Genomic DNA, 26,063 nt, shown 5'->3' on the forward strand with positions numbered 1-26,063 from the left:
ATGCATGAAACGAAAGTCGTAACAACGGATTCTCGATTCCTACTACACCGAGGCAGCTTGTCTCATTTTAACTTCTGGTAATCCAGATTAATTACTCCCTTTTCTCAGCCGGAGAGCTTCAGCACGGCTTCTCATACTTGACTGAGCCTTACTCTACCTAAATTTGTGGAAATAAAATCACACCCAGTTGCGCGGGAAACTGCAGTCCACCTTTAAATGCAATATATATGATTACCAGTATTTCTATAAAAGTAAGTACTTTATATTTATTCGTAGGATGCTTAATTTGACTTAATTAAATAAATATTACAAAAATTGCGTTTTTAGACGGGACAATTGTATTTCCGGTTTATATTATATAACTAACGTCGATTATTCGATTTATGACGCTTTCATATAAATGCAACATCGGCATAAAACGGCAGTTGACTATGAAAATAAATTGTACACATAGAATTACTGTATATAGAAATTTTCCGTTCTAGATTCATGCTGTAACTATTGCACCCGAAACATGAAAAACAAGGATTAGGACATCTGTTCCAGGGTAAGAATACAGCAATTTTTAAAGGAAAACTGGCTTGCGTCACATGTGGAGAAAACCACGAAAACTCTCCTGCTTCTGGTCGGTTGTCAGGATTTCAAACCGGGTCGAACTATAGTGTTCAGCAGTTTTATTCCATGACCATTGGTAGATCATAAAACAAATATGTACATAAATATGTAACAGACTTCGTTTCCCTCATGATCAAACAGAGAATTTTAAAACAATTATTAATCATTTGTAGTAATAATAAAAGAAACTGTTTTTTATTCGATTGTTTTTGAAATACCATTTTTCATTTTAAAAAATACTCTATTTTTCAATATTGGACAATTCATAGTAGAATTTTGCAGATATATCCTTTATTTCTAATTATAATATTCCAAAGAATTGATCAATAAATAAATAAATAAATAATTTAAACAAAGTAAAAATAAATAAAAATGCTTATTCTTCTTCTCGTGGAGTAAACAAGTTTTTTTTATTACTTTTGTACGCTTAATTGGATGCATGATTAAATACTGATATAGCTGTCAGAAAATTACTCAGTCTACCAGTTTATCAGTCACTTTTTTCCCGAGTCTTCTCTGCCAAATTTACTTTTTCATGTAAGCTAATTTTAGGAAAACTAGATATTATTATTCCGTCATTCAGCTGTTTTCCGTGAGCTAAAGTTTTTGAGAAGTAGTCACGATCTCAAAATTCACGATTTTTCTCAGTGCATGTGGATGTGGTGTAACTAATGATCCCATGTATTCATTTTTTTCCCTTCTCGGTAATTCGAACCAAATACATCTCACGTAAGACGCCCCAACTAATGATGCTTCACACAAAATGGCGTTCAACTGTTAGATTTTTTGTTTTCCATTCTGTTAATTTGGAATGTAAACTTCAGCAATTTGTTCGAACATTTTTAAATGTCTCGCCACCGCAAATAAATAGATAATGTATATAAAAGGTAAACTGAGCTACAATTGTTCTAGTTCTTGAAAACTGATAAAATCTTAAAAACGTTTGCGACTAGTTGCAATTTATAAGGTTCAAACAAAACTCTAAATTTATCCTTCAGATCAGTACATGGCTTTATCATGACTGAAATAGATAACTGTATTTCATAATATTAATAATAATATTTATAAGATGAACACACTTAATAACACGTTTCTGTAGCATCATTTATTATATATCACATTAGCGAATTTCTATTTAACATTGTGTTATATGTTCTCATTACTCTTCCTCAGCAAGATTTTTATTTTTCATAACATAAGTTTATACTACACTCATAGTTCCTTATTTTAAGCGTTAATAGAAATATAGTAACTGCAGCTGAATGTAGAATAAGAAATGAGAACGTTGATTTGAATTATTTTATAATTGTTCTTTTTCGTAAGTAGCAAAGTACAACATTTTATTACGTGTTTTACAAAACTAATGTTGATCGTATTTCGGAAATTGGATAATAAATAAATCACTTTGATTTCCATTCTGATTGACGATTGTTTTTCTATTATCTGCACAGTCAAAATTTTGTTCGTTTCATTTTTAAAACTTCTCCGAATTTGTTCTTTCATGAAGTTAAAATGAAAGAAGTGGAAACTGCAATTTTAATATTGTTCCTTCACCTTAATATGCTTATCTATCATTGTTGAACAATGCCTTATAGAAAAAAAATTAAGTTTTTTTATTTATACCTTTTCTACTGAATTTGAAACGCGACATTATGTTCACACGCAAATGCTTGTGTGTTTCGTATTTTCATAGAAAGTAAAGGAAAGCGTTAGTAGTAGTTTTTCAGAGTTGTGTTTTTTTAGTGCTGCAAAGGGAACTAGTGTGAGTTTTAGAGCAATGTATGTCAAATTGAAATCTATATCGAAACTGTGAGTAAAATGTATATTTTATTTAAAGAATTAAAATGGATTAATGCTTTGGATTAGTGAAAGATGACCTTTTTAAAAAAAACCATATTATATCTTCAGCATTCATTTTCCTTGTTGAAGTTGCTATTATTTTAGACTAGTATAAGCAATATTTCAAAATTATCCAGTGATATTCCTTTGATCAAAATGTTCATGTAAATGTCATATATTGCATGCAATGCATAAATTTGGCTTCTACAGCATCATATGTAGAAGATATGTATGAAATGACATCATCCGAAAGAGTGTAGTTCACTTGATCATCATCCGAAAGAGTGTAGTTCTTGATTATTCGGTGCAATGTCGCATTGTGAAAAAGAGTAATTTGAGGAAAACATCTTCAGTTCCTTTAAGCAAAAATTGATCCCTATCACGCCATAAACCCCGAATTTGCTATATTTCTCTTTGTTCTGTTTTAGCAAGATAGCTTTAAGGAGTTAATGTTTTTAGACATTTCTTCAAGTTACTCCCAAATGGCACGACAACCAGTCATACGGACTGGTCAAATTAAATCAAAGATATCAAAAGATGCTTCTCCCAGTGCTTCTTGGAGAATATCAGGAGTGTTAAGCGAGTAACATGTTTTTATATTTCAAAATATAATTTCCTGCAAATGTTTACAACGAACTTTTGGAGTACTCTATTGCAATTCTTAATGATCTGATCTCTTAAAATTTTAATTTTAAATTCAATAGATACATTTTAAAATAAAATATTTTCCCCCTCTATCTTTTAAGAGGTAGTAATGCTTTTGATGCAGTAATATAAATTTTCTAAATGTATAGGTTCATTCAAATAAAATCAGTACCAAACCGTAAAGTTACACTTAACGGCAGAGAAAAATGTAGTATTGTATTCGTCACACGTAAGAAGTGTTGCATTCAGCTTTGAAGGGTTAGTATTCTGCTGTCTTGAAAGTGCAGCAAAAAAAGCAGCTGTGATGTTAAACATTCAAAGAGATGAAGCCACGGAAAATTAAAGAATTAGCAGTTGATAAAAAAAGACGAGAGACCAGATATTTAGTAAAAGGTCTGTCATCATCACATTAGAAGTCTCCATTACGCTAAATCATACGATGAGTACTTGCACTTTTTCTGGAATTCTACTGAAATATTCCACTTCAGCTCTAACTTATAGTTTTGCGATTTCTTCGTGTTTATACCACAATATTATGCACTTAGGTAAATGGAATTCTTTTTAAACCAGAGCATTATTACCAGACAAAAGCTCAAAACCAGTTTAATGCAGAATACGAGGACTGTTATGAGAAAGTTAGTCCAAATGTTGTTTTTCAGTGGAAAAAAGGATTTGATAATTAAAAATGACTAATTTCAGTGTCTTCTTATTATAAAAGAATTGTTAACTCTGTATGTTTTCATGTGTTCGCATTTTGTATTTAAATATATAAATGTTCTATATTTCACTGATAAAATTTAAAATGTTTAAATTGTTGATCTCGATTCATGTTCAGGAAGAAACATTTTTTTCAGAAGCTCGTTTGAGTTCACAGTATAATAAAAAGAAAGTTACATAATTTAAGAAATCTTATGTTTGTGATTTATTTATATACATATTTTCAGAAAGGTCAGGTATAAATTTAGAAATCTTTGACTTGTCAAAGCAGCCGTCGCCCGTACAATCGTTACATACACTCTGAAAAGAAAAATCATGCTATTGAATCAGAATGATAATATAAATTTGAGACGATTACAACACAGCGGATGGTTTGCGTACTTTTATAAATTTAATTTTCTGAGTATGGAGAGATTAAACTCAACAAAGTATTGGGAGGGGGGTTTGTATTCTAGAAACTTTAGATTATAGTTTAACAATTCAGAATAGCTGCCATTATTGTTAAAAAAAGTTAAAAGAAGTTTAAAATCGAAAGATTGAAAAGGAATTTCAGTACTTTGGTATTATCCTATTGACTGTATGCGATTAGTGCCAGTTATTGATACGCGTAACGTTACAACACAGTTAGACCTAGTTAACCACCTTTGCTTTATGAACAAGTATAAATGAACTGTTGTTGCTGCATTTTTTGCTTGCATTAAAAAATATTAAAATGTGGGCCTGCCTTCTACAAGACATTATTTTCAAAGTTATGGGATCATACCATCAAAAAAGTGTATTAATTGACACGATAGGATACTTTATGCTAATATGGATGAAGAATATCTATACAGCAAGAATTATTATCGCAAACAAATATCCATCACAAGAGAAACATATTCAAGAGCAGCAAAATCATATTCTGTGGCTGCACTCCGGGTTATTTACAGCTGGTCGAGAGAATTAAGATTTGTTGTAGGGAAAGTACAGCTATATTGCTACTTTGAATTCCATTAAGAATTTTTAAACACCGGAATGACTGGAACGGGTTTTGAATTACTTTCTATTAATCTAAAAGCTTGAATTGATATTTGTATAAGTTTTTTTTATATGCTGAATTTGTATCTGTTGATAATACAAGTAAAAAGAGTAATGTGTGACTGTTTATTTAAAAAACAAATGTGTCAGTTCCTTTAGAATTAGACAGAAACGATAGGCGAGGATTTGATGAGATTTTCGCCAACTTTTACGGCTCGATGGCAGCCAACATTCACAGTAATACGGGAACTTAAATTTGATCTCAACATTGATATCTGAAAAAAGTTTTCTTTAATAAGCTTTACGACAACTGCACTAGTATAAGAATAAAGATCCTACAACTACAGATATAGGACGTAAAATCCTAAGTTGAAATTAAGTTGTTTCAAATAGCCGAGGTAAATGGTAGGGAAAAAATTGCTATTATTATTTTATTGTAAATTAATTTACGATTTGTTTTATGGTAAATTAACACCACATATTAAACAGACATTTAAGTATTTGTATGCTTATTTTACAAAATTTCCAAAAGTTAGCCGTACATTTGTATTTTATTAGATAATTTTCATGCGAGATTTGCAACGAATATTTACTCACATAGCAATTCTTAAGGACCACATTCCATTTTTTAAGGACCAGAAATCCGATTATTGGAAACTATAAACACCTCGTCAAAGTCCTTTGATATTTTTAATACCTCTTTGATGTGTTTAAAAAAATCTGTTTGTAATAATATCGTCATTCTTTTAATATAGGGAAGAAAAAGTATTGCCATTTAATACTTCTATTTCATCAAATGCCTACGTAGATAGGAGCGGCCGTTTAAAATTCTTTACATAGCAGGCACGAAGCCTACGGTTTTGGTTTTCGTGCCCGGATTATAATCCCTAAACCTACATGATTTCCTAGTATAATAAAGTAAGATAGTTTATAACCCGATTAATTTACTATACTGTAGGCCACATGATTATTCTTTTCCGTTTTCTTTGTATTATACTTTTTATTATTTTTTGTTGTTGTTTTTAAGATACAACTTAAACATGTTCTTTTGTAAATATAGTACTGTAGTACTATGGCTTCTTCATACAGCTTAGAAAAAGGGTCTCAGAGTTAAATACTCACTGTAAAGCCTCCATGTTATACTGAAACTGAAGATTTAACCAAGGGAAAATTCGATAAAAGAAAAGTGTAAAAATGGGACTGATTCATTTAACAATGGTGGGATTTATCAGCTTTTGTAAGAATTAATAATTAACTACTCGCTCATTTCGGACATAATCAGTTTCTGTCAGACCCGCTGAATTACATTCCATCATTATTAGAAATTAATGAAATATTTATTTACAATTAACGTAGGTTATATCTCTTTCCCGCAATTGCTTCCAAATACAACCAGACTGCAATATTCATTAGAAAACGAGAAGTTTCACATCTGCTAATTATAAACACCTTAATGCAGACGAGTGTAGTTTTCAGTTTTCGCGAAGCAAGTCTATTTACTGAATTGTCGCATTATAGGCGAATAATTTGAAAAATCGCATTATTTATAAGAAAAGTTTTAGACTTTTGAGAAGTTATTGTTTTGTTACTTAGTACTTTATTCCAAAGTCGCGTTACAAGTAATTCTAAGCAAGTGTCGTTTAAAAATTGCAGCAAATATGAAGCAACTTTATAACAGGACGTGTTGTAGTGAGTTCTGTCTGCATACCGTATGAGCAGGCCACCAAATTTTATGGGTGTTAAGCTTGACTTAAGAGCCCTGAAACTTGTCAAAGGCCTCAAACATCCGGATATCGGAAAAAGGTGAAAATAATTTTATTTAGTGACAAGAAAAAAAAAAAAAAAAAGACTTGTTAAGATTTCTCCACAAGAACTCTTCTTACCTTTTTCGATAGCCGTATTTAAAGGTCGAGTTAATGATACTAATTTTCTTTTAATTGCTATTGAGAAACGGAGTGGGGTGGAGGGAGGACATTTAGTTCTGAATTTCTTACAGGCTGCCGTTTTAACCGGAAGAGGCTGTTTTGTTTCTCATCATATATGACGTAAATATTCTATTCCTTTAAAAATATTTTGTATGAAATGAAGTTTTCTGAAGATTTATTGAGGGCCATCTTAAACTATGGGCCCCAGGGTGTTCCCCCACTAACATTCAGTAATGGTACGATCAACAAACTCTATCAAAAAACAAAACTCTCGGTGACCTAAGATCTCACTGGGCCCCACCTGCGTCCAAGCGATAAAGTCGCTGAACTCTTTTAATTCGGTCCGGGGTTTGAATTCCGGCAAACGGGCTGGCTGCATTGGGCGTTTTCGTGGTTTCCTCCATGTATAACGTGTATACGAACCAGTTTGCCTTAGAAAGACCTCCACGAAGGCATCCCTCCTCACAGATTGCCTTGGAGTGCTTTCCCAGAACTAAATGAAAAAAACCAAGATCTCATTGAGAAAATAAGCATGTGTGTGCTTAAATTGTCGAATCTTTCTCACTTTGAAAGTACCGACTCCTGAAGAAAGCAGAATAAATGTCTAAGAATGTAACAATACTGAAGGCGAATTTGAGTACAATTAAAAAAGAAGTCTGCGGTGTGCAAGTTATGTGTAATGATGCAATCGTTCCAAAAACATTAACGTTATTAGATGTAAAATATAATTATTCTTTTAATCTAAGTAGGCCTCTCTTCCATTCACGATTCTGATTTAATAACAAAAGGAACCTTTCAATAGATGCCGCTCTGCGATGCAACTTTTTCTAAATTGAATATTGACTAGACATCCTGTTAAATGCATTTTAATTAAAATAATCGTATTGAAAATAATAGTTTGAAACAGCTTTTATACGGAAAATTGTAAAGTTTATTACGAAATTAAATATTCAATATCGAATAATAATAGTTAAATTCCTGGCAATCTCAATATGCTGATTTTTTCTAAATCAAAAGTCCTTTCAAATAAATAAACAATCTTTGCTTTATTTGCTGAAATTAAGACTTTACTAAATTATTTGCCTATTTTCTTCGTGCACTGCATTCAGTGCGGCTCATTAATAACGGCTTTATTTAAATACCTACTTAGTTAAGTTAATGACTTGGTTACAACTGCCGTCATACTAAATGTATTGTAGCGTTCCTTGAATTCGCTCATTATTTTTTCCACTTGATGGACTGAAGTCACTGTTAAATGATATTTTCAGCTATCACTCGTAACTTCATTGAGAAGAGTTTCATCGTAAAGGAAACTTGCTTATTAGAATCCTTTTAGAAAGTACCAATTTGTTTCTCTTTATCTTTTGTAAATTGACATCTACTTTGTTATTAGCCTTGAGTATGGCGCTGATAAAATGTTATTGATTGTGCTGATTGTTTCAGTGAATGCTTTTCTGCATAATTAGAGACAAAATTTTCTTTCAGATATACATTTTGTTTTATATGTTGTATATCTGATGATAATTGCATTATTTTGTAGAATTTGTAAAGCTTAAAATGATAATGAAATGGAAAAACTAATAACAATTCTCAAGTTAATTGAAAGGCATATTCCGAAGATTTTCGTTCTCGAAAGTTACTTTTGGCACACTAGTCTGTGAACAAGCTGCAAAATTATTTGTCATAATTATTCGACGAATAACGTTGCATCTAGTCACAGTGTAAGAGGTTACGAAATCTATTTCTTAGAAAATTTGACAATAACCAAAAATAATGTACATGTCGCATTACAGTGAAGATCAGATAATCTATAATCGGGTGCCTAACGGTCTGGTATGAGAGCTATCTGACTAAGTTGTGAATATATCGTTTGGAAGCTTTCGGTAATTTTTTTCGGGGCAAGATCATTATGATTGAATGTTACGAAAAACATTCTGCAGCCGAAAGTAAAAATATTGATTAATCACTCTGAATTTCTGAACTCAATCCTGAGCATTCTTTCGAGCAAGTGACACTTTCTGAAAACAAAATTGACTGAATGAACTACGGAGGCCAAAGATAATTATTAGCGGAAAATTTGCATTGGTATCAAAAGAGGTAGAGATTAATGAGAAAAAAAGTTTCACTAATATTACTCGATATATTTTTAGAATTTACGAGCATAGCTAACCAAGAAATAAGCAGAAATTATTAAAATCATCATTTTCTTTCAGTGATGTTTTTATAAAAACGATGAACATTCGAATTCTGAAAAGTCTTCATGTAGAAGCAATATAGTACACTCCTAAACATATATTGATTAAGTCATGCGTTTTCTATATCTCATTCCATCTTTTAATATGTATATATAACCTTTATATATCTTCTAATTTGCTTTATTCCTTTTACTAATATGCTTTCAGTTATTAAACGTAATTAATGAATTATTGAATAGAAAATTTCCTTTCAAGTTTTTCATCCTCAAGCTATTTTCAATTGCTTCTAAAACGTTGTTTTTGCTGTGAATTATCCTGATAATATATATATATATATATATATAAGATATAGCTTTCAAATAATGAATTAATAGCCCTTTAACCCCTGTCTTCATTCTAAATATAACAGGGCAATAAATTTTCAAACTAAACGAAAAAGATCCGTCATCTAATCTGTATTGCGCACTTATCGATGAAGTCTAAACCCAACACCTGCACTTTAAACTGCTATGTGATCTAAAACGGAATGCGTTATTAAAAGCTTACTCCCTCTTTTTCTCTTCGCTCGTCTCTTCTGTCTTCCCTTCTGCTTCTAGACGCTTGTATCCCCGCTCGCTTATGCAGAGTTTACTTTTGTAATGCTCGTCCTTTAAGAAGATGTAATCTGTACAAAGTTCGTGGGGTGCATATCGCACCCACAGTGAGTCTAAGAGGTAATATAAACTGCATCTAATCACATGGACTTACGTTTGAGACGTCTCTGACATTATGTCTGAGATGTAATATAAACTGCTCCATTTTTGTGATAAAACTGCGTTATTATTGAAATAAGATGACGTGAGAGTTGCAACGGACTGGCGTCGGAAAGGACTGCATCCTAACTTGAAGACTTTGCTGCGTAGTTAGAACGCAGCATATTATCACTGTGGGTGTGCTATGCACCCCCCCCCAACTTTGTACAGATTACATCTTCTTAATAGAGAAAATTAGAAAATTTAAACTCTGCATAAGCGAGCGGCTACACAAGCGTCTGGAAGTAGAGGGGAAGGCGGAAGAGACGAGCGAAGAGAAGAAGGAGCTGCGACGTAATTAAGCTTTTAACATGTTGAGCGCCACGTCAGCCATTTGTGGCTGACACTAGACTTTCCGTTTAGGCCACGTCAGCCATCTGTGGCTGACACTAGACTTTCCGTTTAGGCCGCGTCAGCCATCTGTGGCTGACACTAGACTTTCCGTTTAAGCCGCGTCAGCCATCTGTGGCTGACACTAGACTTTCCGTTTAGGCCGCGTCAGCCATCTGTGGCTGACACTCGACTTTCCGTTTATGCCGCGTCAACCATCTGTGGGCCGACACTATAATTTCCGTTTAGGCCGCGTCGACCGCCGCTGGCTGACAGCGTGTATCATGATATATAACTATAAAATTTACATTGTTTTATGGAATTACAGAAAATTTATTTAAAATTTACTTAATTTTGATTCATTACAGGACTAATGGATTTCATTGAAACACGGTAAATATAAAAACGGTTCTCCATTACTGCTATTACAAAATGTGACAACTCTCTTAATCTTTTTTCTGGCCATTACTCCTGACCCTACAAGTAGATAAAAAGTGGGGGTTCTGCGACACGGGGTGTGAGGTGTGGGCGTGGTCAATGACATCACACAGAGGGCGGGGCCAAAGGCAACGTCATCACACTAGGAGGCGTGGTCACTAGTGGAGTTGAGGTGTTGTTAGACTGCTGGTTGAGTTGTAGACCTCCTGCTTTTCATTTAAAGTTAGTTTTTTTATATTGGCAACGGGAAATATTTTCTGCATCTTAATTTTCATAATATAGCGATGCTGCCCTCTATTAATGAAAAAGTGAATTATATGTTTTAGAAATATATTTTTTAAGTCTGGTGTTAAAATTATTCAATGCGCGACTCTGAAAACAATGTAAAAGAAACAAATATAAAAAAGACTTTCCTTTAATGATAGTTCATCATGTCATGAAAATGAAACTACAAGATAATTTGTTTTTATTATTCAATTTTATTCTGATACTTTTATCCTTTCTAGTTTTAAATGAAACTTTAACTTATTTCTTAGGTTTTCTGTTCATAATAACATATTCATTTACTGTCATATTTTTTTAATACTTAACGTTTCTAATTTGTAATATTTTATTTAATTTCCACATACTATTTTTTTTTTCATACCTTTCATAAATTTCAGCATACCCTGATTTTTAACTTATATGTTATATTTCACAAACGTTCCCGCATATGCTGTTTATTTGTTACATTACTTAATTTTAGATGCAATTTCACACTTTTTTAACGTTATAATGTTCAATATATTCTGAATTTTAACTTCATTTACTTTTTTTAAACCACTCTAGTATTCTATACACACTTTAACTTAGTGGTTTGAAATTCTATTTAAAAAGAAACGTTTATTTTTCCTGATCTTAGTTCTTTTACTAAATTTTCTACAAAATTTCTAATTTCTTTCACATGTTCAACAATATCTTCCTTACATTACTGAATATTTTTTTAAAAAACATAAGTCTATAACTGTTAATTACTTCTCTTACGTTCATGATTTCCCTTCTGTGTTTATATTTCTTAATTCTAGTTTAACTTATTTATTATAATGTTTTTATTTCTGTCTCATCACTCGTAATTCCAACATTTTATCCCTTTTTATTTATTTTAACGATATGGATTGTTTTCATTTACTCCATATTCAAACATTTCCTTACAATTTTTAAAATACTTGTTTTATTCTCCTATCATAATAGATCATCTACAGGTTTTACTCAGAAATTTCCATTCATAACTTTACAGTTTAAAACCATTTATATCTAACTGTATTTCTTTCTCATATAGTTTTACGATCTTCAAAGTTTCTAACATCATGTTTAGTTTTAAATCCCTATTACCTTTAAGTGTGTTGATAATTTTCATTTCTAATTTTACATCCACATTCAGTATTTCATCCACACATACCAAAATATTTCTTACATCTTCTGATATTTAGTCTATGTCATATTTCAGTACTTCAAATGAATTTACACTGCTCACATTATTATTTTTTCATGTTTTAGAGACACTGACTATACTAATTTTACTATTTTTCCTACACTAATTGCATCTATGTCAGCACTCATGATAAACTAGCAATTGTTTTGCATCACATGCATAAAGAAATTCTTAAAACCAACTTTTTCAATATCGTACTCAAATTACTGTTTTCCAGATGGGAAATACCAGTATTCTTTGGTTTTACTCTGTTACATCTTTTTAAATTTTAACATCTTACTTTTAATTCTAACATACATCTTTTGAACAGTTTTTTCTTTTAATGATAGCCTTACCTTATTTGTTCAAATTAATTCTTTCATTCACCTTCTTTACTACCTTTCAGTACCTTCATAATTCACTATGCAAACGCAATGTCTTTCACTGACATTCTGTTTAATAATACTACAAGTTTCGTTAATTGACAAAAAGCGAATTATTTCTCAGTTCAAAATAGAACTACTATATTTTTTCACAAACATTACCTTTATCCATTCAAGACACCCCTTAACCTGTAACTGACGTAGCGATAGGAAAGGAGACTCTTATCATATGCTCTTTCGACATTTGAAGTTTCTAGAACTTCTTTGACAAGTATATCAATACCATCAGAAAATATACTTAACATTTTTACCCAGTTTAAAGGCAACATACTGTTATAATAATGGTTTTAGTTAAATTTATAAGACAAATAAACACATTTTGTGCTAAATAGGCATAAACATTTAGATTCAGAATATTTCTTTTAAATCCGATGTAAGACTTGAATTTCATTCATGATACGGATTGTCTCTTGATTTTCTTTTTGTTTACCTTGCACTAATAGAAAATTTTTATTTTACAAGTTCAGCTTTCAACGAAATAAAAACTACGATACACCTGCTGTTTTTAAGAAAAGGAACTTTGATATATTTCTGGAAATGTAAATGCTTTTAGAGTTTTCTTTCAATAACGTTGATTTTCATTACTTTACTAACTTCAATAATTCTCTTATTAGCTAATATGAATGAAAGAAGATTGTCAAAAATGTGACACAGTATAAATTCTTACGAACATACGTACCTTTACCAGCATACAGATATTACCGATTGAAATGAAGAAAGATACAGATATTTTACTCCAATCTACATTAAATTAAAAAAAATATTTAAACATTCCAAAGAATAAACGAAAACTCAATAGATATTGTCATGTTTGTATATATGAGATAAAAGTTTTATGAATGGTATTTAAAGTAATGCTTAGAACTTCATAAAAGCGAACATTCACTATGTTAATACACATATCATCAGTTATTTACATTAATCAATGTAATATTAATCATTACATGTACTATATGCATATATATTTAAAGTTTAATTGTCTTACAATTGAATAATTAACTATTGAGAGAAAGAGGTTCATATCTTACACTATTTAATTCACATGGAACAAATTTTTCCATCAACCACATTGAACCACGTTTATTAAATTCGCCAAAGCTCTTTTATTTCTGCATTTTCACACTCACGACACATTTTAAATGTAACTATTGATTACCATTTCAAACACCGATATCATAACTCAGTGTAAAACTACATCATAACTCATTTTTTCCCTACTAACTACAATTTTATATATTCAAGAAGTACATCTAAGACATGATCATTTTCTATGTTCTAGAAAATCGATTCATTTGCGAACATACTATTAAGACTTGCGATTTTAGAAGACTTGCATATATTAACGATGTCAACGTTTCTTCGTTTTTGTAAGATTCGCATCAAACCATGTCGCATTCGAATGTGGTGTAAGAGATCACTTTTTCTTTTAAACAATTGTAAACAATGGATGCAATTTATAAGAAGAGAAGTATCATGCTGTTTCAAAACATCATCATCAGCATATTTCTGAGAAGAGAAGTATCATGCTGTTTCAAAACATCATCATCAGCATATTTCTGTTTCTTTTGACACCAGCAACATTTAAAAAAAAAAAAAAAAAAAGGTTCGTGAGATTTTCTTCAAATTCTGTTTTACTTGAAAAAAATGTCCGAACATTCAATACGATGTAAAGATTCATATTGTTTTAAATTCTTATGCTCACTTATGATTTACTCTTAAAAGTGAGTTCATTCTTATACTCACTTTTAAGAGTAAATCATGATAATATTCATATAGTTATCATGATTTACTCTTAAATGTAACTTTATAAGTTTTCGTATCCTTTTTACATGAAAAGAACTTGTGATTATTCACTACAAAATTCTAAGACGAGAAGCTTCGCGACTTTTCAAACTATAAACTTAAATTTCTTAGGACATACACTACATCTGATGTTTCTTTCATGAGATTTCATATATCTCTTCAGATTACTCGTATTCAAGAAACCTTACAAATATATCACATAAGTTCAGCGAATAATCGCTTCATAAACTCTTAAATTTTTAATACGAGTGAATCACTTGAAGTATATACTGCACTGTAAACATACAATACTTAAAAAAAAATTGTTATAAAAAATAAAAATACATTCATTTCACCAAGAAGCTTTTCTATTTAAATACATTTATTTATTTCCAAAGAACAAGTTTCTGTATTACACATAAAATATACTTAGAATTTTCTTACATTAATTAACATCAAATTAACAGCAATATCCATTAACTGACATTTGATATACATGTTTGCTTTAAAATTAAAACTAAAATTTCAATATATTTCTATTAAAAAACATAAGGAAAAAAAAGTCATAACATCAAACAAACACAGAAATTTAAATAGAATAGCTGTACTTATATTAATGCATTTTTATAATCTTCATAACATTTCAATTCAAAAAACCTATCACAAAATAAATGAAAATTTTTTTCTGCCTTAAAGAATCTCTTATATTTTTAAAATTAATACATAAAAATATATCTTCACCAATATATTTAATTCTATTATCAACACTTATTATAATGCAATCATGTCTTGTTTGTGAAGGATGATTTACAATGCAACCTTCGCATTTAAATAGTTTTTTAATCACTGAATTTAATTCAGTTTTGATAGAGTTTATGAGTTCTTTAAAAAGTTCATCATCATCACTTGCCATATCCGAACAATTGTTTTTACATTTGATTTCCAACGGTAAAATAATTTCAAAAATACTTTTATATAAAGTATTAGATACATCAGTAATAATTTCTTTCAATTTTTTTAAAATATCACAGTTTACTTTTAGGTATGTAGGTTTTAGTTTAAAAGAATTTTCATCTTGTTTAAAAACTTGTTGAAAAATACACTCACATTCTTTGTTGAAAACTACCACCTCATTATTGCAAATGATGCTGACACTCGTATAGACAAGATTAAATTCATATATTTTTGAGGAAAATTCTTGCCATGTTGCAGGAGTTATAACAACACCGCGTGTAGTAGGGTATAATATTTTATTTTGTTCCACACATTCACGTAGATGAATGTTCATTCTCTTTTCAAACTGATTTATGGACACAAAATATCCCCAACCAAGAGTCCACTGTGCAATCAACTTCGAACTTTCTTTTTTTCTGTTCTCGATTATTCGGCATGAAGATATTTTCAGGAACAGATTTCATATAGTGGGTAAACCAGTCATCCTCTGGAAGTTCATCCTCATTATCTTCCAAGCGTCGTTTTTTAATTTTCGAAATTTTTATGTTTCGGAATGTGATACTAATTCTAGGATCTTTAACGTCAGGTTGAGAGGGTATTCCATGTATCCAAAATTGATTCGTTGGGGATTTCATTACAAGGAGAGTTCCACGAGTTAAGTCCACGCTTCGAGATGTGAAATTTCGCCTGGTAAATACCATTTGACGTTTTGCACCTAAACTGATGATAGGTATATCACTTTCGGGTTCGAGACAAGTTTCATTGTCTTTATGCGTTGAAATTTTCGCCACTCCGTCAGGATAATAGTTCAATAAAGCAAAATTATATTTTTTGCCAGTTATCGTTTCAACATAATCTTTTACATTTAGAAGAGTTTGAGTCCATGGTTCTGCACAAATGCTCGTTCCAGAGAATTCGTAACTAAGTCCTTCATCACCAAAACCGAGTACTTTTCTTCGTGGAACATACTGAGTCCCATTAATTTCAAAACCAATATTTTTAAAATCATAATTTGATAGTTCATCTAGCAAAATATCAGCTTCATTTCGTGAATAAAATTCTTCGTATAATTCCACATTTAACTCTGTATCACATATATTCCTCATATTCGCTTTTGAATCTAACGACAATTCTGAATGATATAGAAATACGTAGCATTCTTAAATAGCAAAAATTATCTAAAACATACATTAACGAAATGATTTCATCAACACTTATCGTAATACATTCTTGTCATGTCTTGTTTGTAAATCCAGGCTTTCCGGCGTCATATGTGTAAAAATAATCATGATAGGATAGTGGGAAAGAGTTATAGTGTCCTAATGTTGTTATTCTGAACCTCGATATTACATATATGCATAAGGAGAATCTTAAAAGCATCATCCACTTATCATGATAGAGTAATGGAAAATTTCTAAAACTCTGATAATCATACGCGAAAGAATGTATTATCTTAAGGTTGTTGTTGCTATTGCAAGTTTGACAGTACATACAGAAGTGAAGGAAGATCCTTGATAAGCGCTGAAGACTTCACGTTATCATGATAACGTGCAACACACACACACACACACACACACACACAGACACACACACGCAGGCAGGCAGGCAGGCAGGCAGACACACACAGACACACACACACAGAGACACACACAGACACACACACAGACAGACACACAGACACACACACAGACAGACACACAGACACACACACACACACAGACAGACACAGACAGACACAGACACACACAGACACACACAGAAAGACACACAGACACACACAGACACACAGACAGACAGACAGACACACAGACACACACAGACACACAGACACACACACACAGACACACAGACACACACACACACACACAGACACACACACACAGACACACACACACCGACACACACGCACAGACACACACACACACAGACACACACACACACACACACACAGACACAGACACACAGACACACACACAGACACACACACTATGCTATTCAGGGGTTGTTAAATAATCCAAAATAAAACAATTCTTGTAATTAGTTTGCGATTTCAATAGAATGCTGTGTTACAATAATGCGTGATGCAAATTTGCTGATTTATAATTTATCTAGGTTCCACTTGAACACCACTTGAATTTATATGCTTTTATTTTCAATTCAACTGAAAGCATTCATTTTTTAGTAGCAGGTTAAAAAATCAAACTGACAGTTATCTGTATTTATTTTTCAGCTTACGTGCGATACCGAAGTTAGTATCATACCATTTCGCATAGTATTGCCCATTTCGGAAGAAATTTGTTGCTTGAGAGATTATTACGAACCAACGATTATTAATCACAATATAAATGAGCATCACAAGATCGGATAAAGAAGTGTTGGGAGTCAGAAATGTAGGTAATAAAAAAAGAAAAACTGATGTGGACACCACATGACCACTTGCGTGGCCTATAAAATTATACAGATCTTTTGCTGCATTTCATTTAAACTTACTTCCACAATTTTCTTACAACTATATTTCTCATTCAACTAATTAAGTTCTCACTTCACGGCAAAGCAAAAATGCATAAATACTGAAAACATCTTCCTTAAAAATTGTCAAATGCAGAAAAACGTAAAATACCAAATACAGTTAAAACAGTTAAAAAAACAATTTTTACAATTAAAATCTAAGTTACAAAAATTTAAGTTTTTACGCGAAAACGAGAAATTGGACTAGCCAGCAAGAAGGCAGATTTTTCGGTGCACAAAACTGAAAGTTTACTCTCGGTCCCACTCGGCAAAAACACTTTCAGGGTACAGAAACTGACTTCATTAACGATTCTACCCAGCTTCAAATGTATAAAAGTAGCCGTTCGTTAGCCTTAACTCATCACTTAACTTTAACTAAATTGTTGACAACTTTACATTTATTGCATGTAGATTAACTAACGGTATAAAAACCTTAAAAAGAACACAATTCAAACCCTTTTAAAGTAAAAAAAAAATGCACAATTTACCAACAGATGAGAATAAAAAGACTAAGTTTACCGAGCCAGTTTACAGAGTAAGAATATATATGTGCATGCTATATATTTAACTATGTGATAAAAAAGTCAGAAGTAACTGAACAGCAGGAATTTTGGTGGTGTAGAAGCGTTGACCCACAATGAATAGGAAAGAAGGCGAAGGCTGATTAAATCTTGATTTTTCATTTCAGCAAACATGTTGCAGCCACAAACAAGTTGGCACATTAATTGTTGCCAATATAGAAAAGTTTATATTTTAGGTAAATTTGCAGTAAGAAAGACGGAGCAGACAGGTTGCGATCTAGCTAAGCCAAAGCGTAGGAAGCAAGTGCGTTAAGTTTAGGGTGAAATCTTAATTCAGACTTAGTTTCGGTTCTGAATGCATTTTGATTGGATAGTTAATATTGCTGTAAAATTACTATTGGCTGCTTGAGTTTTAGTTCCATTTACATCACCAGAATTATGTAAGAGTCATGTGATATGAATTAATCTAGGAATAACGTAGTGCAAATAGAGGTTACTATTTTTAGAATAGAGAAAGGAAAATTACGTTGATAAATTAATTTTCTACATAATTCTTTTTCTTACATATTCCCTTCTCCTTCAAGGAGAATAAGGCGTAGCGACAGAGAAGCTTTTTAAAGAAAAAGCGTTAAAGCACTAGAAATGAAGATAAACGTACATCATGAAATTTTGATCAGCAATAATTAAGTAACTGTAAAGTATAATTTATAAATATCATTTTTTTAAATAAATTTAATTTTTAGAGTCCTATTGAATTTTGCAGCTTTTCTGTCTAAACGTCTTTTTGTTTGAGTGTTTATATAATCATAATTCTTCAGGGGAGGTTCTTGTTATCACAAAATATCACAAATAAAAATTTTTATATAATCAGTGCAGCCGATTGCTACCAAAAATGTAGTTGCATTGAAGAAATTGAAATAAGTGAATTATTATTCGAAGTCTGAAAAGTATAATAAATATAAATACATAAAGAAGATAGTATAATAAATATAAATAGATAAAGATATAATTTTTAGAAGTGTTATCAACTGAAAGCATAATTCAGTTGGCCATTGTCAATTGAAATAAAATAAAATAAAATACCCGTTTCTTATAAAAATCTGAGATCATGATTCTCTGTAAGAAGCAACAAGTTTTTGAAGAAACAAAATTTTTTCCTCCTTTAAACGGAATGTTTATTTATTTTATATTTACTTTTTTTTGTAACCAATGCGTGCAAAGAATGGTAAATATAAATACCGAACATTTCGTCCAATGCAGGAAGTCTCCACCCTGTTATTATAAACTTCAAATCATATTTTCCATACTTTGAGGTAGGACAATATGGTTCAAGATAGGCGTAACCCATACAATCATTTACTCCTGTATGTTTAGATTTACGGTGTCTTGTTTTATGGTTGTCTGGCTTTATGATGTAAAATTACAGGATGGATACCGTGAATGAATGCTTGTGGGTGGTTATTCTGAATCTAAATATCTGTTATTTTCTGGATCTAATATAAAATGCTCCTTTGAAAGCATCTTGATCTTCTGCTCCACCAGGTGCGGTTCCAACTGATTTGATACAGTTTTCTTTCACTATAGATTTGTTTTATACATTTTAAATAAAAAAATTATAAACATTTTTGAAGGGGAAAGAACATGCATGCGATAAAGTAAAATTCAATAAAGGAATTTCATTTAAAGTAAAATTTCCTGTTAAAGTTTGTGTAATAATTTTCAAAGGTAATTTGCTCACCTTTAAATTTCAACAATTCCAAATTCTTACATTTGCATCCTTGAGTTGTTGAGTTATGATTAACGAAGGTCTTTTGCCCATTACATAATTTCATAATAATAAATTTATTATGATATTATCAAAGTAAAACACCGAAACTTTCACAAGGATTTTTCATTAAAAAATAGATACAATATTCACTTAACTAAACTTGTCTAAATCAAATTAAAAATTATTAAACTGTTTTTTATAAGAAACTAATGCAAAGAATATCTCACCGCACATTCAACGCGCATTAAATTTTAGTTTTTTGATGAATTAGAAATGGTAAGAATTTTCTTGGGAAATGTTTTATTAATTTTTATATACTATTGTTCACAAAGATATTAAGTATCCTATTATTTTCATATCTGTAGATTTTAGCATTAAATGGTTCCAAATCTTTATATGGAGATATTTGTTATTAAAAGAAGAATTTTGAAATTATTTCTAATGACAAAGGTATCTTTCATCGGAAGCAGAACATTTTCTTTATTTACTTTTATTTTTGTATATATAATAGAGTAATTTTTGTTACGTAAGAAGAACAATACCGTTTCTCGAGACATTCTGGATTTTGCGGCTACATCTAACGTACATGTAACAAAAAATTTGACATAAGATAAAATTTAGATAATTTATTGATAAACGCTTTGTATTTAGTTGCAGCTTATGCTCTTCTAGAACATTTAATTCCCGTTGACAAGGAGGCCAGCCCACGGTTCGTCACCTGTCCTGCGAACTTCATCAAAATTGACAACTTTTTAGGTTCATTGATGATGCGATAATTACCACGATGATTTTATTAAAGCTTATTAATTCTTGCCTTAAGCAATGCATATTCATCAAACAGAATTCTATTTTCTTCTACGCTTTTTTACATTCGAGTGAAAAATTTCCCACTTTGTTCCCCCTTCTCTCAGGCTTGATTGGTTCTTTGTTGTTTACCGCTGTATTGGCATACCTTCATTAGGCAACACATGCTTTATGCATTTATTTATTATTTTTATCCCTTTAACTTCATTTGTCTCTTTAAAAAGGTTAGCTTTCGACAGTGCAATGCCTTTCCATCAAAATCTTTAGTTAGAGTAATTAAACAGTTAAAACAAGAAAAAAAAAAGAATAGTAAAAAAAGAAAGTTTCCTGCATTTAAAGGCTAAAATTTTCTTTTCAACTGAAATTCGAAAAATTCTTTAAAATTCGAAAAATTCTTATTCTGTAAATCGATAGTGTCAGTTTTATTTGATATTAAAAAAATTCCCAACATTAATATTTTGCTTTAAATACTATATTTACTACTGTTTCAAAACGTCTAATTGTGAACAACAAGCATTATTTCATTTTAATTAATACTCTGGATGTCTGCCACCATGAAAACTGAATTCACCATTTGTGAACTGTATTTTTTCCACTGAACCTCTGTCTTCCCTTATCTCTCTCTCTATATATATATGTAATAATAAAAGCAAAAGGAAATGACGGAGCACTGTAGATGCGTGCTTAGATCCATATTGAAGAAAAATTTTGATTGCGTAGTATTTAAAGAACTTGGCAGTCGAGGCAGTTTTAATTCCATTTTTATTTCCAATTGATATTTGTGGCCACAATCACTTGGCACTCTAGTCGTGCCTTTCCACAGAAGATATACATTTTTGATATTGTTGAGATAGAAAGCAAGCCAGCGAAATTACATCTTAGCAGAGTAGAGAGCAAAAGCTGAAGTACGTAGTTATGCAAAATGGAAGCACGCAAAGAGAAAAGTTTTGGTTTACAATTCGGTAATTGGTTGTCAAGAGGCATCTGGTATTAACGGTTACATAAGATCGCATGATTAATTTGAATGACGCAATGCAGATAAGTTATTACGATTTTAGAATAGAGAGGAAGAATTAATGTTTATAGTTATAATATAATTCTGATTCATACATTTTTATCTTACATATTTCCCACCTTCAAAAAGAAAAAGGCGTAGCGACAGAGAAGCCTTTTTATAGAGAAAGAGTTAAAGCACTAGCAAATTAAAAAAAATATATAAATAAATAATAAAATTTTGATCCTGTAAAGTATTATTTATAAATATCAATTTTTTTAAAATAGATTCTTAATTTTTAGAGTCCTATTGAATTTTTCAGCATTTCAGTCCAAAAGTCTTTTTGTTTGAGAGTTCACATAATCATCATTCATCAGGGAAGGTTCTTGTTATCGCAGAATATCACAAAATTAACTTTTACATAATCATTACTTATAATTAAATGAATTGCACATAAATATTTATGATATTAATTTTCATTTTGATAAATTATATTTTAATACCATATAATAATAGGAGTAGGATTCAGAAATTATGGTTTCACCGTTATCATCTTTCATTTACAATTCCTGTATTTTACCAAACTGGAAGTCTCGCAATACTTCTAAACAAACATATCCATCAATAGGGCTGTCCTCTTGAGCTAACCATTGTGTTCTCTGCACTGGTGGCCCAGGGTGCCTAGGCAGTTACTTGAAAAGCATCCGTTCCTTGCATTAAGGTAACTGGCCTTTGAGAACTGCACTAATACATTCCATAATAAAAAAATATAATAATAATAATATAAAAAATTTACATGCATTCATAAAATGAGAGCCTCCAACATTATCTTGCATGAAGAGGATAAAAGGAACAACTGTACAGAGGTAATTACAGGCCTCTGTTGAAGGAACCAGTACACCCTCATCATACTATACTTAACACACAATAAGCCATAAATTTTAACATGCATTTACCGTAACTTCATATTACATATCTGTAATAATTTCACTTATTTTAACATCTTTATTTTTAGAATAATTATAAAATTCGTATTCAAAATTCTCAACAAAATTTCAAAAACATAAAAACTTATCTTAATATCCTTCCCTATGAATAATTTAAATAGCTTAAAATTAATTACTTAATTTGCTCACACATAATTATGAAAAATTAGAAAAATTAATGAACAAGAATTTCAGATTTTCTCACAACAAATTGCAGAAATTTTAACCAAAGTTGAAATATAAACTATAGAATCCGCAGCACATTAAATAATTTAGTTCCTGAGCTATATTCACACTAATGTAATAATTTTTGAGCTGTTGAAAAAGCGGAAGTGCAAATAATTTTCTGTCGCACATACTTGCAAACACTAACTCGGATCGACCTTGAACCCGCTGTAATGCTTAATTCCTAAACGGTAATTCACTGATGATTTCTTTTTCACTAGGCATTCGAACTTCTCAATTTATCGAGAGATTACTTTCAATCTGTAAACACTACGCGTGATTATTTTTTTGAAGCACTTGCAAAATACCATAGCAGAAGAATGTGATGATTCTCTTCTTTCCCATTGTCTTGGATTTATCACAAAACGATGATTGGAAGAGCAGAACTAAATTTTCCATTGAGGTTTGCAGCAGCAGGAAACCATCCTACCGGCTTAATTGTCATAATAAGAGCAAAGGAAAAGACTGAGCAGTTTTAAATCTATTTTTATTTTTTCATTAAATGGAGTGTGTTTTTAATATTCATATGGAATGACAGCAGTTCGAAAAAGGCCAGTTGCCTCTACAGAAGGAACGGAGGCCTTTTCTACAGGAACTGCTAATTTGGCAAATCTTTTGGCCACTGGTGAAGAATATTAAACACCAGTTTGCTCAACTGATAAGCCAATATGATGGAAATGCTAGTATTTAGATAAAGTTGTGGAGTCTTCAAGTTTTGTAAAGAATAAGCAAATTTTAAATGTCTTAATAATAGTGAAAAATTTGAAATTGTGTTTATGAATGATGTTTTACGAAATTTTTATATTTTAAAATGCCTTCCTTAAAAAACATAATTAAATAACATTAAAGTTGCCATCTTAATTTGTAATATAATAGAAATATTTTAATCAACAAAAATTTGAAAGAATTTTATTTGAACATTTAGTTTGTGAAAAAATTTGAACTTTTACCATGTGGAACTTTCAAGAACTTTACAATCAACAAAAATTTGAAAGAATTTTATTTGAACATTTAGTTTGTGAAAAAATTTGAACTTTTACCATGTGGAACTTTCAAGAACTTTACAAAATTTCATTGGACATTCTTATCTCGGAACACTAAAATGTGCAATTGTTTTAAAAAAGTACAGTGTCTAAAATTATTATTGAATTCTACATTTTATGACATTCAGTGAAATATCAAAATTGATTCAAAATATCGGTCAAAATTTTATGGCAATAATTTTTTGTTTAAAAGTTAATATGTTTGTATTTCAAAATTATATCTTTCACATTTTGCTGCTCTAATGCTTGTTCTTCCACCCTGCTCACCCAACTTTTCTTTTTAAGGGGGGTATATGTAAGATATAACAAAATATGATAGCTGTTTCAAAAAAATAATTGACGATTTCAAAATTAACATTTTAAACTTGGTAATCTGCCCCTAAATTCATCTCTTCTCACAGGTTCCAGACTTTTCTATCTTATGTAACGTTTTAATGCAGATGCCTCTCGTCCAATCAAATTAATTCTAAACCAAAACTGTGAACTGAAACTTCAGCCTTCTTGCTACGAAAGTACTGTAACCTTTCCCTTTTTCCCGCATAGCTTTCCTGCTGACAAGACGCTTTTTCATCCATGCTGCTGCCGCTTACTTGCTTAAGATGACGTCGTACTTCAAAATGGGAGTTTTTCTATTCAAATATTATTAAGAAATATCTTGTCTGAAAAGGATTATTTGATATGCATGGAAAAAATAAAGATTGCGATTTTTCAAGATATGTTGTGCTAAATTGCGTCATCATGCTTCCCACTCTGACACCTTCAAACCACAATTTCATTACATATATATATATATATATATGCATACTGTGTAAGCTAAATCAATAGAACACTGTGTTAGATTTCATTCAGATAAGCCAATATTTCAATTCACTTTTAGGGGGTGACGATAAAATCAAAGAAACACGGTTAGGGTCGTTTTAATTTCAAAACGGAAGCCTGCAGAACGAATGCATTTTGATAATATTTTTGTATTTTCTAGAATGCTAATATAGTTACAATGTTCGAATCATTAAAGGATTAGAGTAATTATTTTTGATGCTGTATCATCTCTGAAGTCATTACAGATTATATACAATCAGTAAGTACTTTCTCTAAAAACAAAGCAACAAAAATCCTATTTATAAAAAATTATTGTCTATAGTTGGTAAATGGAAACAAGATTAATAAATTAATTCTGACAATACAATAATAAATACTAATAAGCTGAATTCATTTGTGGGACTTTCATAACATTGTATATACACTAAAAATATGACAGCAGACATTGTCTTAATTTGTACATTATACAATTTAAATGCAAGCCGTTTTTCTTCCTATATCAGCTTCATAAATGAATGAAGATTTTGATAAAGCAATAAGGATAAAGGCTGATATTTTAAATTTCTCGATTAGATTTGATAAATCCAACTGGTAAATGAAATTGAAAAGGAATTAGCATGCGCTACATACTGTGTTGCTACGCAAGACCTTAGTTGCCGATAAAGAACAAGAAAAATTAAAAGCAACTGAATATCCTGAAACAAAAACTGTATCAATCATAAGGTGAATATCGTAATTTTACCCATAGGGCCATTTTTTCTCTAAACGGAAGGAACTTCTAGCTATTAATTTTACTATGAATGATAAATTACTTGGGGTTTTCTCCTAGCTAAAGTCTGTTTTTAACCTACAAGCTATTTATCATCTTGAGTACACAATAGATTCTAAAACTGGATGCTGTGATACTTGTGAAATGTTTTTTTCACAAGTACGTATGTATATATGGTTGTTATAGAGCCCTTCTAGTTACAACTTTTTTGACTACGTAGTTAAATGAGGTGAAGTGTCACAGAACTTGACGATTCAACAAATCTTTGGATGAAGTACTTTTGCGTGGGTCGATGGGATCAAGTTAGAAAATGCATAACAAGCATTCGTAGACAGCACTATTAAATAAAATAAATTACATTCAGTTAAACAGCAATTTATTCTACCTTTGGAAGTAATTAATTATTGACTGGTAGTTAAGAGTTTTTTTAATAATAAATATGTAGCTATAATCTTTAATTGATGAGACAACCTGAAGGTTTTATT

General features: G+C 30.9%; 1 protein-coding gene across 2 annotated transcripts in view; it reads left to right on the forward strand.

The window, feature by feature from the left end:
- Positions 1-26,063, forward strand: part of LOC118195019 (dual oxidase-like) — a 511,368-nt gene that overhangs the window by 121,487 nt on the left and 363,818 nt on the right. The window lies entirely within an intron of this gene.

This window comes from Stegodyphus dumicola, chromosome 2, assembly GCF_044657685.1.
Source record: "Stegodyphus dumicola isolate Sdum_Otavi_A_Nest chromosome 2, ASM4465768v1".
Lineage (NCBI taxonomy): Eukaryota > Metazoa > Arthropoda > Arachnida > Araneae > Eresidae > Stegodyphus > Stegodyphus dumicola.